Raw genomic sequence first — 18,526 nt, 5'->3', positions numbered from 1 at the left:
TAAACCAGGAGCAGGCCTTGGGAGTGACTAAATCAGCAGTGGCAGTGGCAGCAGATGCTTCTGGAGCTCTCCGCCCACAGATGGTAAGGGAGTCGAAGTGGTCAGAAGGAGATTAAAGGGGTCTTTTTTGCTAACACTAAGGCAGGACTTGGTTGCTTTGCCCATACTCAGATCCAAGTCACAGTTCTAGATGGTAGTCCCAGAGAGAAGAGGAGCACTAGCATAGCAGATGTTGTGGCCACAGAGGAGGGGGAACTTTCCTCATAGTTCCAGGGCAGAAAAGAGTGCTTGTGGTTGCCCATAGACCAGAGCACAGGCCAGGAGAATAGTAAACACCTCTCTGTAGATAATAACACCTCAGAAGAACTGAAAGCTTACAGGTTCCAGAAGAATCTCTGAAAACAGCTACACAAAACTCCCAAAGCTTGGGACAGTGCACCCTCCACCTTGGAAGCACAGCCCTACTTTAACAAAGACTTAAAAGTCAACTAATAGATTGGGGAAATGAGTGAATAATGAGAAAAAAATCTCTTGACTATTGAGTTACTATAGTGACAAGGAAGATCAAAATACACTCAGAAGAAGACAACAAAGTCAAATCTCCTACATCCAAAGCCTCCAAGAAAAATATGAATTGGTCTCAGGCCATGGAAAAGCTCAAAAAGGATTTTGAAAATCCAATAAGAGAGATAGAGGAAAAATTGGGAAGAGAAATGAGAGTGATGCAAGAAAATCATGAAAAATGAGTCAACAACTTGGTAAAGTAGACAGAAAAAACACTGAAGAAAATAACACCTTAAAAACAGACTAGACCAAATGATGAAAGAGGTACAAAAAGCCAACGAGGAAAAGAGTGCTCTAAAAAGCAGAATTGGACAAATGGAAAAGGAAGTCCAAAAGCATCATCAAAAGTTGTTTAATCAATTATCACATATTCAAGACTTTTTATTACTATTTAGAAGACAGCATGGTATGGTGGCTGAAATTTTATTTTGGAAGACCAGAGTTTAAATCCTGCCTTGTTAATGGATAAGTCCCTTAATCTCACTCAGTTTCAGTTTCCACATCTTTAAAATGGGGTTAATAATACCTTTAATACCTACCTCAAAGGGTTGTTGAGAGACTGAACTAATATGCCATTTGTAAAATGCATTGGAAACCTGAAAATATATATAAATGCTAGCTATTGTTACCAATTCTGAATGTCAGTGGTTTTTAAACAAATCAGGGGGGAAAAGTACTACTTCACACATGCAGAGCCCTTTTCAGAGAGAGAGACAGAGACAGAGAGAGAGAGAGAGAGAGAGAGAGAAAGTCACCTGTTAATACCCACACTGCCATTTGTAAAAGATTTGTAGGGGGGGAAAGGAAGAAAGAAAAAGCAGATATAAAAGCACAAATTAGGATGAAAACTAAATCATTTGACCCATGGGGACAGTTTGATCCAACAAAGCCACACAAGTCATAAATTCAACAAATTCTTTTTAGCAATATGTTTTTACTAATAGAGATTCCAAATAAGGATTTGAGTGAGATTCCAAAGATAGCACCTCACTGATGTGTTACTGTGAGATAAAGCAGTAGATCGCCCATTGAAGTCCAGACTTTGGCTGTTTTTGGTGGCTGCCCCTGCAGAGTAGAGGCCAGACAAGATTGGAAGTTCACTGTTGTAAGCCAACAATCCTTTGAGCTCAGGTAATATACTCCAGGCTTGTATATGCTCTGATACAAACAGAATAAAACTTTCTGCTCAATTCTATCATGACTTTTTAATTTTAATTTCATAAACTGCTAAATGTTTTCTTAATTGATAGAGCATGACAAGCTTAGAATTTACCAGAGTATCTTTAAGTCCAAATTCTTCAATCAGTCTTTTGTCTTCTTCTTCATGCATTTGTATACTATAGCTGATTTGTCTCTTGGGAAAGATCAGATTAACACAATGCAGCCATGTGGCTGCTCCCTTATTGTGGGGGGAGGGGAGGAAGAAGTAGAGGTGGGTAGAGAGAATATGTGTGTCACACATTGCATTTCCCAAGCATTTGTTTATAATTAATATGAAACCCAAAGTCTAGAAAGCCTCGGCCTTGATGCAGTGGCCTGGTGCTTAGATGTGGTCATGGAGATAGAAGACAGGATATGAAAGCTATCTGGTGGGGTTTTGTGCCCAGGGCACTCCGGTTAGCATAGTATTATTTGTGAGATATTTACAAGGAAACTAGAAACAGGAAATCTGGTAGAAGAAATAAGAACATATGGCTATGAAGGGGAAAGAAGGGCAGTCGGGGTAGAATGCCCTGTTGATGGCAGTATGGTACGGGGGGAGAGTGGTTGGAGACAAGCCTCTGTGTCTTTCTAGGGAAGAGGGAATCAGATTCCAGTCCAAAACTTCTGGGCAATATAGCTAACTTTAAGCACAGAAAGCAGAGAGATAGATAAAAAGATAGAGAAGAGAGGAAGAGAAAGAAAACAGAGTCAGAGACATAGAGAGACAGCAGAAAGAGATAGAAACAGATAGAAGAAGGAGACAGACACAGACACAGAGAGACAGAGACACGGACAGAAAAAGACAGACAATACTCTTTCCAGGTGAAGTACCCCCAAGACCACTAGGAAAAGGGTGAGAAACTTGCCAATGGGGGAAGATAACACTTGAATGCAAAGGACCTGTTAATTTCCTTAGGTGTGTAATCTCCACAGAACAAAAGAAAATGCCTCAGACATAGTCCATCAAACTGATTCTCACCATTCCATCTACGGCCAGACTTTATCAATCACATCATACGTTCTGGGTAGTGTGCTAAGCACTGGATGTACACAGAAAAAAATGACAGTGAAGGAAATGATATTGTGCCAGGAGAGAGACAACATCTACTGGTAGGTATTTCCCCTTTGTTATGTGAACATGTTGGTGCCTGGATGGAGAAGACAAAGAACATTTGTGTAAGAAAACAGATAAAATCAGCTTGAAAAAAACTACAGTTTGTCTTTCTTCTAGTACTTTTTATTTGACAAATACTAGAAAAAAGACAAACTATTCTAAGGATGTGTGAGAAAAATGTTACTTAGATAAATGTATGAAGAAAACCAGTTTGAAGCCAAATCACCCATTATACAATGCATTTAGGTCTATCAGTCCATTTACATATACCTGTGTTTAAAGTTTTGAAGAATGTAGATGATAAGGAATAAGTACTGGGGTTGTGATTTCATTGGTACAGAGAACTCCCAGATGAGAAAACTACCAATACTAGTCAATAACTACTCTGAAACTTAGAGAGTTGACTAAAGCAAAAAATGACTTGAATAGGATCACACAGCCAGGAGGTATCCAAGGGATACAGGTCCTCAAAGCTTTGAGACAATCTCTCTTAGCCATTAAGCCACACTGCCTCTCATATAACTCATCTAAATTTTCATATGGTTTGTCTAAACCATAAACTGATGTTGATAAACTATATGTCAAATAACTTTGACAAATATAAGAACTGTTGAAATCCTACCTGACACAAAGGTGGATTTTTAAAAATTTCATATCAAGAGCATTATTTGAGGCACTGTTGTTGTTCAGTCATGTCTGACTCTTCATGACCCCTTGGAGTTTTCTAAGATACTGGAGTGGAGATACATTTCCTTCTCCAGCTCATTTTACATATGAGGAAACTGAGGCAAACAGAGTTAGGTGATTTGCCCAGCATCCAACAGCTAGTATATAAGGCTCGAGGCACGGCACTCTGTGCACTGTGCCACTTGGCTTTTCTAGGCATTAGAAAGCAGGAAAGATGACTAGATGAAGATAGAAATGGGAGAGGACTCTTAGTTCAAGAAGATTCAGGAGCAGAAGACACAGAAGGCAAAGGAAGAGCTACTTACAAAATATAGAAATTGACAAGAATTTAACGGATAGGTTAGCTCTGGAGCTGTTATGCTAGAAGTCCAAATCAAGCAGTGCTGCTGATAGAAAGCGGACAGCTACCTGGAAAACTGTGAAAAACTAAAAAGGATGCAGGAAACCATAGAAGAGAACTACCCAGAACTTCTGAATGCAGAAAATGAAATGCCAATTGAAAGAATTCATAGGTTATGTGCTGGGGGAAGGGGAGTCCAAGGTTACAAACTCCAGATAAAGAGTGGTCAAATATAACAATTCAGCTCAGAAACACTTTCTGCAAACAGTCAAAAGAAAGACTTTCAAATATGAAAGAAAGGAAATTCAAATACACACAAGAAATTCATCCCCTAGAAAACACAGGAAGGAATGGAATAATTCTGCAGAACAATGAAGTTCAGGATGCACCTCAGGGTGACCTATCCTACAAATCTGAGCATAACTATAAATGAAAAAAAGATGGACATTCAATAATAAAAAGGCATTCAAAACATTTTTAGAAAGAAAACCAGTCCTGAAGAGATCCTTTGCTTCTCAAACACTGCAGACAACAGAAATGCAGAAGAGGATAACAAATTCAGCAGCCAAGGACAGCAACAGCAACAGAGAGACCCTGGAGACCAGTAAGAGACTTTTTTTACATTTGAATGCAAGGAGAGAGGGGTGAAGGTGTAAGTCCAGTGGAGGAAACAGTGAAGAGGCTAGCCTGGGACATTATGGACCAAAACTTGTGACACCCTGATAATAAATAAATCAATGGGTTTTCTTTTTGTTTTTGTGGGACTACATTACCAAAATAGGGTGGTGCATGAAAAGACGAAGGGGTCAAGTCTAGGGCTAGCAGTTAGAGAAAGATGAGCCCTGTGTTCTCTCAGGAAGAGAAGAGCCCATAGCAGAGTGGGTGAAGAAGGGGGAAGATTTTTAAAAAAGAAGGAAAGAAAGAAGGATGAGCTTTGATGGTAGAAGGGGATTCCAATAATGGATGCTTCTGTAGGTGAAGAGAGATGTTCTATGAAGAGAGATGGGGAACTTCTGCTGAGTGTGGTCTAGGGGGCTGGGCCTTGAAAAGACCATTCCTTCTACTTTTTTTGGGGGGGGGGTTCAAATTCCTGGGGCAAATGGCAGCTGGGGGAGTGTAAGGGCATGGACCTATGGGGGAGATTTTGAGGCAAATAAGGAAAAGAAGGTAACCAGGAGAGGGTATAGATAAGCAGCAGGCTGCATAATCAGGCATATGATTGGGGTGGGGTGGTGGGGAGGATATCCAACCACAGGATGGTGTCTTCTCTCTCACCCAAAAGAATTGGCATTGTTCCAGGAGTGAGGTACAAAGAAAGAGGGGAATCCACTGTGCAAGCTCTACAAGGCAGTGGCAGAAACTGCATAGAGCAGAGCCCAGAATGGACACCTCAGAAGTCTTGCTTCCATGAGGAATACAGAAAATAAAGACTAGATAATTATAAGGGTAATGAACCAGAGAATGAGGGTCTAGAGTAGACTGAAAGAGAGGATGGATAATGAAGAAAGTAAGAGAAAGCCAAAACCTGTCTGGAAAGGAGAACATAAAAATGAAATTTTTAAAAAAATAAAGAACAGGATAAGTTGAAGGGAAGCAGAGAAAGGGGTAATCTAGTTGACTAACTGAGATGAAAAAAAGAATTAAGAATGAAATACCAGATAAGAACAGGAAAGAAAAAATCACTAATAAGCAAAACCTCAAAGGTACAAATGGGAGAGGGATCAGAGGTAAGGTGAAGAAAGCCACTGGGATTAGAGCCACCTTAAAAAAGAAATTGAAGGAACATAGTACTGTGTTTACAGCAAAAGAGGGGGGAAATGATAACTTGAAAAAATCAATATTAGAAACAAATGGAGGAAAATATAAAACTGATTCTCATAACTTTAAATGTGAATGGATTAAACAATCAAATAAAACCAAAAGGAGAGTGAAAGATTGGATAAGACAATAAAACCCTACTATCTGTTGTTTAGGAAAAACATATTTAAAAAACAAAGACATATACAAAGAAAGTGATAAGATGGGGGAAAATTGCTATGCATTAAGTATATTTTAGAAGTCAGAGGTTACAATCATACTATATGACAAAACAGAAACAAACACTCAAAAACTAAAAAAGGATAAGCAAGAAAGCATCATTACATTATATTGAAATGAATCACAGATAATCAATTTCAGTAATTAACTTATATATTCCAAATGCCTTAGCATCCAAATTCATAAAAGAAATATTAACTGAGCTACAAGATGTAGACAGTATCACAAGAGTGTTATTATAAGGAAAATATCAAACTGAACAAATTGATGGAGGAATTAGAGCTAAAAGACTCATGACTGGGCCATGCCAATATAATAAAAATGACAATGCTACCCAAGTAAATTTACACTTTTAATGCTATACCAATTAAATTGAGTAGCAGATATTGTTTTTGCCTTTCTTTTTAATCCTAGCACTTAGGACAGTGCCTAAAACTTAGTAAGGAAATGCTTAACAAGTACTTGTTTAACAGACTGGAGTTCAAAGGTGAAATGCCAGACACATGACTTGACCAAGGTTTTCCTGACTCTGACTTCCCCTTCATCCATTATGTCAAACCACCTATAATCAACCGGGGTTAGTATGACTATTCTGTTTGAGCCAGAATGGTATCAATTCATCCAAAATGTTGAGTAGACTTAGAACAGTGGTCATTTCCTATGCTAAGGACAAGAAGTGATCTTTGGCTTTTTGGTGCATTGAGTTGCTTGAATTGTCTTCCCACGTCCTATGAATACATACAGCTGCAGATTATGGAATTCTCTTCATGAAAACTATAGGAGAATTGACTAATGGAAAGTTCATAAGTGAGGGGATTAATTTTGCAAATAGACACTCACAATTGCTATGCCACAGCTGATGAGAAACACACATAAATTATAGCACCATTCTCATGACTATCAATGTCTGTATTATGGCAGGGATCAAGTAGCTCATTCCATCTCCCTTCTCTTCCTGGAAAAACAGAAATTTTTCTTCTGGGATTATGACATTGTTAATAGGTGAACTTTCAGTCCCTCCTCAAAGTCTTGCTCAATGTCAACCTTCTGGAATGAAAAGAGGCTTTGTTAAGTTCGGGGGCCACTATAGGAGAGTCATTTACAAGAAAATATAAAAAGAACCAAATATGCAAAGTCTGACCAAGAAATGGTGATTAAAGGGAGTGGAAAAAAGGAAAGATGTTCAGTTTGAGATTTATGATTTAATACTTGAATAAAGGTATAGTACACCTGAAGTATTCTCCCTTAGTTTCAGCATGCTATTTAGGAATTAATTTCAGTTTTGTTCTCAACTTGACAAAAGTGGAATATTTCTGACTTACATTTAACTTTATTCCCCACTAACAATCAAGATAACTTTCTTCTCTTTTCCTCAAAGAGGGAAATAAAGTAGTTGGTCCATTAACTCTCATCATTTAGCCAAAGGCAACAAAAAAGATAATTTCAGGAAACACTTGATTATCTTGCCTTCGCATTCTCATGATGACTATAATAAAACAAAGAAGAGTAATATGGTTTATGCACAAATAGTGATTGCAAAAAATGAAAAAATATAGAAATTCTATGGAAAATTTGACAAGCTACTATAAAATGTCAACATGTACACTGATCACTGCAGGCAGTAATGTCAAAATGGGTACTGAAAAAGAAAATCAAAATTATGTTGGAAAATATTGATCATAGGATCAAAGGTTTAAAGCTGGAAAAGGCTTTAGACATCATCTAGTGCAGCCACCCCCCCAATTTGACAGATGAAGAACCCAAATTCCAAAGATTTTCACAATTTCTCAAAAAAGGTAGAGATGGGATTTGAACCAAGGTCCTCTAACAACAAATCTTGCACCTTTCCTACTGAACCAAAGTATAGATTACACAGAAACCTAATGCCTGGGTGGCTCAGTGGACAGAGTACCAGACCTAGAATCAAAAAAACTTATTTTCATGAGTTCAAATCCAGCTTCAAACACTTACTAGCTGTATGACCCTGGGCAAATCATTTAATCCAGTTTGCCTCAGTTTCTTCATCTGTAAAATAAGATGGAAATGGCAAACCACTTTCAGTTTCTTTGCCAAGAAAACCCCAATTGGGGTCACAAAGAGTTGGACACAACAGAACTGAGAGAACATGAGTACTTCCTTTAAGAAGAAAATCAGAAGGCAGTAGATGTAGTGGTTTTTCTTTAACTTGGTTTCACCAAGGCTTGTGATTTCACTGGTGTAAGGGATTTCCAGTAAGGAAGCTCTCTCCACCAATTCAGATCAGCAATTGTTCTGCAGTTTACAGTCTTAAAGAGTTGCCTGGGGGCACTTAGAGGTTAAGTAATTTGCCCAGATTCACACAACCAGTGTGTATCAGTATTAATTAATTGCATCAAAAATATATAATTCATTATATCTTAACAGACAGGGAATGACTTGCAACTGGCAGCAGTCATTTCCAAACAATGGTTTGCATGTAGTCAGATTTGACCCTTTGAAGTGAAAATCAAAGTAAATGCAAAACTAGACGAAAACAGATAAAAATAAGAAAACACTAGCTGTGATTAAAGAGTCTACAACTTGATCTGTTTAAACAAGTAGTTAATGCTTTAAAAAAGGAAATGAGCAAAGGTGAAGATATTTATTCTATGGGTATTTCTTAAAGAAGTTTAAGATATGCAAAACAGTTGCCACCATGAGGAGGGTCACAAGAGCCCGGAAATGGTTTCACATAATAGGCTCAATCTTCTTGCCAACTAGGGAGATAAGTGGCAACCAGCAACAATCCGGATTTTCAAAACATTACATGTGAAAGAAAATGACAGAAGATTGGAAAACAATATAAAGCAGTCATTGAGAATATGAGCCTGGAGAGGGCTTGGCTTGAAATCCAACTAAACTATGTCATTGTGAGAACATTTGTTGATGGTGCCTAAAAAAAGGCACCAGCAGAAATTGAACAAATCTTACCAATGTTTCTGAAGTGACATTCTCACTGGGGATGATAATGGAACCTCCCCATTTGGACCTTATCAACTGAGCACCTAATTTATAGTATGCCATGGGATGCTAGTATTAAAAAGTAATTGTTGTCCAATTGTGTCTTACTCTTCATGATCCAATTTGGGGTTTCCTTTGGCAGAGATACTGGAATGGTTTACCATTTCCTTATCCAGTTCATTTTACAGATGAGGAAAGTGAGGCAAGCAGGGTTAAGTGACTTGCCCAGGGTCACACAGCTAATAAGCATCTGAGAACAGATTTGAATTCAGGAAGATGAGTCTTCCTGACTTCAGGACTGGAAATCCATCCACTGTGACACCTAGCTGTCCCTATCAAAAACTAGAATATACTTTAAATATCACTTATTTCAATCACTCATTTTTCAGGTAAGAATACCAAGCCACAGAGAAGAGAAGTGAACTGATCAGTCACACAGGTAGTAAGGAGAAGAACTGAGAGTTAAACACGTTTTAGAATTCCAAATACCTCATCATTTCGGGTTTTATTCCCCTAGAGTTCTCTGTGGAAGTGCTAATTGCCAAAATCCCACAAAAGAATTCCATGCTGGATATGACATAACTTGTATAAGTTTTAATTGATGTCTTTTTTAATATCTCCATAATTTCTCCCAATATTCCTCTCTTTGACTCTCCCAGAGAGCCGTTTCTCACAAAAAAGTAATTTTCAAAGATGAAAAAGAGTAAAAATCAGCATAACAGATCAATATATACATTGAAAAAGTCTGAAAATATGTGCAATGTGCAACATTTGAGGACTTCTCACTACCAGAAATAAATTTGAAGAGGCATCTAGTGGTGCAGTGGATAACGTGCTGGGCCTGGAGTCTGGAAGACTTAAGTTCAAAACTGGCCTCAGACACTAACGCATAGATCCAGCAAGCTTGTGAGCCTAGACAAGTAATTTATGAGGTTAAAACAGCACCTACCTCACAGGAACAAATGAGATAATATGTATAAAAGCATCAAACACAGTCTCTGGCACATAGTAGGTACTTAAATGCTTATTCCCTTCCCTTCTCATTTCTGCAAAGGAATAGATATGATAATCTCTTCCCATATCTATTCTTTCTAACCGTATTTGTTCTTTATGATCTCACAACATTCATTTTTGACTTTGTGTGTGTATATAGCTATTCTATTCCATTTACATTATTGCAAAATTTGTGTTTATTGCTTTCTTGTCTCTGCATGCTTCAGTCTGTCTCGACTCATGTAGCTCTTTCCATGCTTCTCTGTATTAATTATATTCAACATTTCTTATATTACACAGTAACATTCCATTACATTTACCACAATTTCTTAAGCCATTGCCAAATTGATGGCCATCTTTTTTGTTTCCAATTCTTGGCTATTACAATAAGTGCTGCTATAAATATTTTCAAATGTGTGGGAACTTTCTTCTTGTCGATGACCCCCTTGGTGTATAAGCTTAGAAAGGAATCTCTGGGTCAAAGGTACCAACATTTTTATCACTTTATTTGTATAATTTCAAATTGTTTTCCAAAATGGTTACACCATTTCACAGCTCCACCAACAATGCACCAGTGTGCTTATCTTCATGTAACCCCTCCAACATTGACTGTGGTCATATTTTTTTATTTTTGCCTATTTGCAGGTTTTGAAGTAAAAACTTGGGGTTGTTTTGATTGGCATTTCTCTGATTATTAGTGATTTGGATCATTCTTTCAGTTGGTTGTTAATAGTTTGCCATTCTTTTTTTTTGAGAACTATTTTTTCATATCCTTTGACCACTTCTCTATTGGGGAATGGCTTTTGGAGGAGAGATAGGTGTGTGTGTGTGAGAGAGAGAAAGAGAGAGGGAGAGAAAGAGAGAGAGAGAGAGAGAGAGAGAGAGAGAGAGAGAGAGAGAGATGAATATAGATAGATGATATGGATAGATATCTGTTAATTGTTTATATATCTTAAATATCAAAATAAAGAAATGTGACTAAAAGTTTTTTTTGTATTTGCTTCCTTTCTTATCCTGAGTTTATTAAATTTGGTTGTATAGAAGCTTCTCACTTTTACATAACCAAAGTTATCTATTTTATCTTTTGTAATTGCCCTGGTCTCTTGTTTGGTTAAGAATACATCTGCTATTCATAGGTGTGAGAGGTATATTATCTGCTTCTCTACTGAATTTTTTATAGTAAATAACAATAACTTCCTCAAAACCCAACCCATTGTCTGCATCATCAGGAGAAATGAGACAATGACAAAATTAAGGAATGTCAGCCAGGTTGATTTATAAATCTGGCCAACTGAGCTCTACAATAACACTAGTTAGGTTAAGAAATAAGTCAATGTGATGAAACTACCCCACCATCACTAAGAAATATATGGGATGGCATAGATTATAGGTTATCAACTCTACATCAAGAAAAATTTAGAAATACCAATACTCTACTTGCTGGAAATTTGTGTGTAGATGGTGATGACCACTAATGTGGGCACACTACCAATGTTCATGAAATGAATGGAAGACATAAATACTTTCAATACTATGACATAATAAAGTGGGAAATAGATCTCACCAGTTAAAAGGAAGGGCTTTTTGTCAAAGGTGCCCTTGATTCCAAACCACACAGTAACATACATTACAAATCAATGAGGGATAACCATAAAAACTAATTTCCAAAAAAACTTCCATAAAAAATAACATTCCTAAGCCTAGATTATATTACATAAAATAAAAGATGAAATTCAGCAATCATTAAAATATGAAAAGGAAAAAGTTGAGGACTTCGAGGTTACTAAAAATCTTCACTTAATACAAAGTCCATAAATTATACATAATAATGAAACAGATAAGATAAAAACAGCACAAACATCTTGAAATATTTTGAGGAAGTGGACATACATATATTGGTATTCTAAAAAAAACCTTTTTGCCTTTGACAACATAAATCCAACTCAAAAAATAATTATACCAAAACAGAGTAATTTTAAAAAGCTATTATCTATAATAACCAACCTGAACAAATTCAATCTTCCACTGTGTTTGACAGAAAGCATAAAAATATTTCAAGACCTGCACACAGTTGGCAGCTTTTCACACAATAAAAACCATAAGGAGAAGAATGAAGAGATTTAAAATATCCCAAAGGATAGGTGTTAAATAACCATCATGGCAAAAGCAACTCAAAAGGACTACTAGATCTATGAAAAGGGACAGGAAGATTATAGCAATATCTGGATGATACATGCCATAGAAAACTGAAATGTCATATTGCCCATTTAGAGGTAATAGAAAAGAAAAATGTGGAAAGGAATCAAGAAAATGAAGATATATGAGAAATTCCAGATTCCTTTAATCCACAATTGAAAGTAAAAGTCAAAAGGTGAAAGATATGGCTCAAAGCAAATCACAAAACCAAATGAACAACTGAACAGCAATCAAAAATTTTACTATAGAGGTTTGAGAAGTAAGGAAATTAAAGACAAGAGAGAACTCCCAAATAAGAAGGAAGTGGGAAATTTCTCATCATCAATCTAGTTGGGAGGGAAGAGCCCAGCATAACAAAAATACAAGTTTCATCAAATGAGAAACAGGAAATTTATGTATCATTAATATAATGAATTAATATAATATAATGAATATAATCAAAGGAGGTGACTGACACGTGTTACTTCTCTGCAAAACCCAGAAGTCAGAAGGGATATATAAACTCCATAATTATTGACTAAAATGTTCCACAATGCTACATGCATTACTAACAAAGCCCTCTATTAGCTTCCTCTCAGATGCAACCTTGATTCCAATTTTCTTACATAACATATCTAGTCATCTATTATACATAATTATTAGGATATAACATATCTATTACTAAAAGATCAGAACACCAGCAACCCTTCCAAAAATTGGTCAATAAGTTGTTTTATGTCCTTTATACAATTCATTCACAGTTTATAGCACTAAAGATCACTGGCAAATACAAGAAAACAATATGTAGGTTGAGGAGGGAAAAGAGTATGCCAAGTAGTACCAAGGATGTAAAAAGCAATTCATTATGAATTCGGCAATTACTAAACCAGCTGCCAAAAATATAAAGCTATGGGCATTTATAGTATATTTGTGGATTACTGCAAAGCCTTTGACTCAGTTCATCACTCACTGCTTATTTTCATATCATAAATATATAAAATAGACCTGAGTCTCGTGAGAATGCTCAAGTATGCTAGATCATTTGAAGGAACTGGTCATTTTCAGGCTGGAGAAAACAAGACTCAAGAAGGACATCGTGGTTGTACTTAAGGATTTGAAGGGCTGTCCTATGGAGGAGAGATTAGGCTTGTTCTGTTATACTCCAAAAAACAGAATCAGGACTCATGGGTAGAAATTGCAAAGAGGCAAATTTAGGCTTAATGTCAGGAAAAATTTCCTAACAATTAGAGCTATCAAGGCAGTGAAATGGATAGCCTTTGTATAGTGATGGGATCCCAGGGGATTCTGTCAGAGGCTGGACAACTTCTTGTTCGATATGTTACAGTTCTAGATTCCTTTTATGTATGGGTTAGGCTACCTGGTGATGGAGGTCCTTCCAATTCTCAAATTCTCTAGTTTTATGGTTGTGTAAGTTAGTGTCCACTTTTCTCTCCTTATAACATGTCAGTGACACAATAATGTCAAAATAAGAGATATAAAATGTTCCCTCGTTCAGAGAGACAGAGAGCCCTATGGTTCTGCCCAGCCTTATCCATCATATCTCTCCTAAAGAGGATTAAGTATGACTTCCAAATTAAAGAGGGAGTCAACACAAAATACCTTATAAATCACTTGATAAACATGTATGACAAGCTACATTGCTCCACCAAAAAACCATATTAAACAACTCTTTCATCTCATGGAATCTTTCTCTAACGATATCAGAATGTCATTTGGATTTGTTAAGTGTAAAATTCTTAACCTGTGCCAAGGAAAGATAGACTGAAGCTTTCAAACTTGAATCCAGAAGTCCTATTAAATCATTGGATGAAGGCAATACATACAAATACATTGGTTTTCTCTGTGCAAGTCCGAAGATAACAAAGAAAAGGCTGTGACAAAATATGTAAACAAAAAAGTTCTGATATCCTATAATAAAACTTAATGAGAAGGAAAAAAATTAATGGATTAACATCTACACAATACTCATCTTAATATACATTTTTGTAATTGTAAGATAAACCGTAAGAGATCTAAAAATATCCTAACATAAATCCAGACAATAGTGGCAAGACACAGGGTTCATCACTCTAAGGAAACTGTAGAAAAATTTACATTTCCATATTCATAAGGAGGAAAAAGATAGATCTTACAGAATTTTTAGAGCACAGGTTAAACAGATCAAAAACTGGCAGAAATACTTTCGGAAGAAGCAGACATTTATCAAGCAATAATAGTAAAGAATGATAACAGGTAGGTGTCATTGTATTTGTTGAATATAACCAAGAGTGGTTTGTCTCCAGATGGAAACAATATCTTCAATGACATCTAAGAATGGAAACAAAACACTTTTCGTGGGTGACATCCACTTAAAATTGGCCAACAACATGTCAACAAAGAAATGTTGAACAAATGACTACATCAAGGGGATTTTTTTGTGGAAATGTAAGAGGTTATGATGACAATTGAGGACTAGATTATGGAAGCCACAATTTACAGAAGTTATTATTTTATCCTGAAGGAACCTGGACTTAATAATCAATATAAATTATGTGAGAAAATGGTAAAAAAAAAAACAAAAAAAAACTGTGCAACACATCATTGCAGACTATAAACACTTAGTACCTATCAAATACCTAGCAAAACACAACCTGGTGGCTAGAATTATAAATCAGAAGGCTGCTATCATTTATTGACTGACAGGTGACAAGTCCCCATACTATAAATATAGACCCTGGAATATTATGGAGAACTCAACAAAGAAGTTGTACAAGAACTGGACCATTACTGCAGAGTGAATTGTTGCACTCAATCACCCAAATGCAATATTGATTCATAAAAACTTAACAATGATTTTTAAAAGCTTTTGTTTATTTTTAAATGGGTCTTTCTTGATGTATTTCATTTTTGCATTTACTACATTTTCTTCTGAATTTCCCTCACCTCCTACCATCTAAGATAGGACTCCTTTGTAACAGAGAATATTTTTAAAAGAGGAAGAAGGGGAAAAAATCAGTAAAACACTGAAAAAGTCTGATATTATATGCAATGTCATATACACATGGCCCTCCCCCACACCTCTACAAAGGAGCTGAGAGTGATCTTTTTTTTATTCATTTTTATTTTTTCATATCTGTTTTACCCCATTGACATGGTTGTGTATATTATTTTCTTGGCTCTGCTTACTTCATTCTAGATGAGTCTAGATATGGAATAGTTTCATTTTTTTGTTTGTTTTTTCTGGTGGGCTCTTTGTGGAGTCTTGAATCTGCTTCCACTTGGCCTTTGGTTCCTGATGCAAACACTGTTGTCACCTTTTGTGGGGATGTTATTTGAATGCTCATCGAAGGATATGAGTCCAAAATCCTCCAGACCCTTTGAACCTTGGAAGGTCCTCCTCTGTCCAAATGGGTATGGAGATTGAGACCAAGGATAAGACCAAGGGCTCTGCTCCCCTGCAAATCAAGGCCTTCTCAGGGAATGAACTGTAGTGCTTTGACCTCTTAATTTGCTTGACTGTGTTAGGTTCTGAGGTAGTTTCCATGTTTTATGTGGACATCATAGAGCATTACAGAAGTTCCTCTCCTAATAATAATAGACTTCCTGTGAAAATTCACTACAATCCATCTAATGGCTTTTAAGAATCTTTTCACACTTAAGCTAAAGTATTTGATTAAATGATTTATTGAGGTATGTTTTCATATGATAAATGTATTAAGGCTAAATTGTTCAGGTGATTTCAACTTCACCCTTCCACATGTACAACAATTTGTTCAGCTGTTCCCCAACCGACTTAACCGATGAGCATCTATTTTGTTTCCAGGTCTTTTCTACCACAAAAAGTTCTGCTAGAAATATGTTGATGTGTATGGAGACTTACTTTTTGTCCATGACCTCCTTGAGGTATATGCCTAATGATGGAATCTCTGAGTCAAAGGGTATGGATGTTTTAGTCATTTTACATAATTCCAAATTAGTTCCCAGAGTGGCTGTAACAACTCATAGCTCTACCATCAATACATTAGTGTTCCTGTCTTTCTGCAATGCAGCCAAAACTGACTATTCATGTTTTTTGTCATCTTTGCCAATTTGCTGGGTTGGCTAAGGTGGAACATCAGGATTATTTTGATTTTCATTTCTCTTATTAAGTGATTTGGAGCATTCTTTCATATCATTTTTAATAATTTACAATTCTTCTGAGAATTGTTTTTTATAACCACTGAACATTTATTGATGAATAGTTTTTTGGTCTTAGATATTCTGTTACTAATCTTTATATCTTAGATATCCAACCCTTATCAGATACATTTGCTACAAAGATATTTTGTTAACCCAGACATTTCACTTCTCTTAGATGTACTGTTTTGTACAAAAGCTTTTCAATTTCATGTAATCAAAATTCTCTGTTTTATCTTTTATTTGTTGTTCATTCATTTTTCAGTCATGTCTGACTGTCACTCTATTTGGGGTGTTCTTGGCAAAGATACTGGAGGAGTTTGCCATTTACTTCTCCAGTTCATTTTAAAGATGAGGAAACTGAGAATTAAGTGACTTGTTTAGGATTACACAGTTAATAAGTGTCTGAGGCTAGATTTGAACTCAGAAAGCTTATCTGTTTCGTTAGGAATTCACCCCATACCCATAAGTTTAGGAAAGTCTATGATCTGCTTTGCTTCTTATTTTTATGGTATGATATTTAACATTCAAGTCATATGCATCAACGATATCAAGCCTGAGGGCCAAAACACTCTTAAGTGTGGCCTAAACCAGAATAAAATGTAATTGGGAAATATTCAACAAAATAAATAAAAATACAATAAAAGATAGATGATATTGACATGTGGTTTTCTCAGTCAATACCTACCTACAGGTATCCTTATGTACAGTTTAGTGATTCCCGTTTCTATTTGAGTTAGACACCACTGATGTATACCAGCTTGAATTTATATGGTATAAATTGTTGAGCTAATCCTAATTTTTGCCAATTAGCTGTCCAATTTTCTCAGGAGTTCTTATCAAATAGGGAGTTCTTTCCTATGTAGTTAATATGTCCAGGTTTTTTTTTAACAATGGGTTTCATTATTTCTTATTCTTCTTTGTATTATCTGTTCCACTAAGCTACTTTTAAATTGTTTAATTAGTATCAAATAGTTTCAATTATTGCTGCTTTATAATAGTTTGAGGTCTGAAAGTGCCATTCACCATTCATTCCTACCATTTAAAAGTTATTACTCTGTGTATGCCTGAATTTTTTGTTCCTCTAAATATTGTTACTGTTTCACCTAGCACCATAAAGTAGCACTTCAGTAGTTTAGTTGATAAAATAATAAATCTTTGAATTAATTTTAATAGTATTATCATTTTTATTCCATTTACCCAGTGTACCCATGAGAACTGAATATTCTGCCAGCTAATTGTGTTATTCTTCATTTCCTTAAAGAGTATTTTGTCATTGAATCTACATGGGGACTGAGCATTCTTTGGTTGATTGACTCATAAATTTTTATACATTTTGTAGTCATGTTGAATAGAATTTTCTTTTCTACCACTACTGGATTTTGATTTTATTATATAGAAACACTGTTGGTGTTTCTCATGTTATTTTTGAAGCTCACAACTTTACTAAAGCTATTAATTTTTTCAAGAACTTCCTTTGCTTGTTTTCTAGGATTGTCTAAATTACTCACCTTCTTATGAGCAAATAGAGATAGTTTTATCTCTGCTTGTCTTTACACCTTTAATTTCTTTCATCTTAATGTTATTTTTTGCATTACAAACTTTTAACCATTGTGGAAAACAGATTTCCATGTATAAGTGAGAAGATATAACATTTTTTTTCTTGGGCTAAAGATTTCCAGGACTCTCTATGCTTCAATTTATTCCACTACCTTTTTAAAAAGTATTTTTTCAGCCACAACAACTTACAAAGACTGCCTAATAAGGTGTGGAAAATGGCTGAGATCTCGTGGAAGAAATGCTGAAAACTTAAGGTGCTTAAGTGAAGTAGTAATATTTTTATATTGTTATGAAGGGAAAGCTCTTAACAATGTCCTTCTTTCAATCTTCCTAACTCTTCCATATTAATAGGCATAAGGAAAATATTGTCTTTTTTATAGGAGGCAATTAACAGATAGTAATTATTCAAATGTTGATATTTTCTTGATTGCAGGAATGATTCATTCTTGTAGTCTTGCAATTGCAGGAGTCTTGTACCATCAATTTCCAAATTTCTTTACAGTTTATAAAAGGGTTCATTGATAAAGAACTATTAAGTTCAAACATGGTGACATTCTTTCAGCTACTAGCTAAATGTCCAGATGTTCATTCATCTCTCAGCCAATATGTCCAATGAAAACAGAACTCAGTTCTCCAACTTCTGAAATACCAGAAAATTTCTGTCACTCAGCTTCTCCAAATGCCCTGTTCTTGGCCCT

Source organism: Vombatus ursinus, unplaced genomic scaffold (assembly GCF_900497805.2).
Source record: "Vombatus ursinus unplaced genomic scaffold, bare-nosed wombat genome assembly UNPS02010639.1, whole genome shotgun sequence".
Lineage (NCBI taxonomy): Eukaryota > Metazoa > Chordata > Mammalia > Diprotodontia > Vombatidae > Vombatus > Vombatus ursinus.
Note: the sequence above shows the minus strand (reverse complement) of the source record.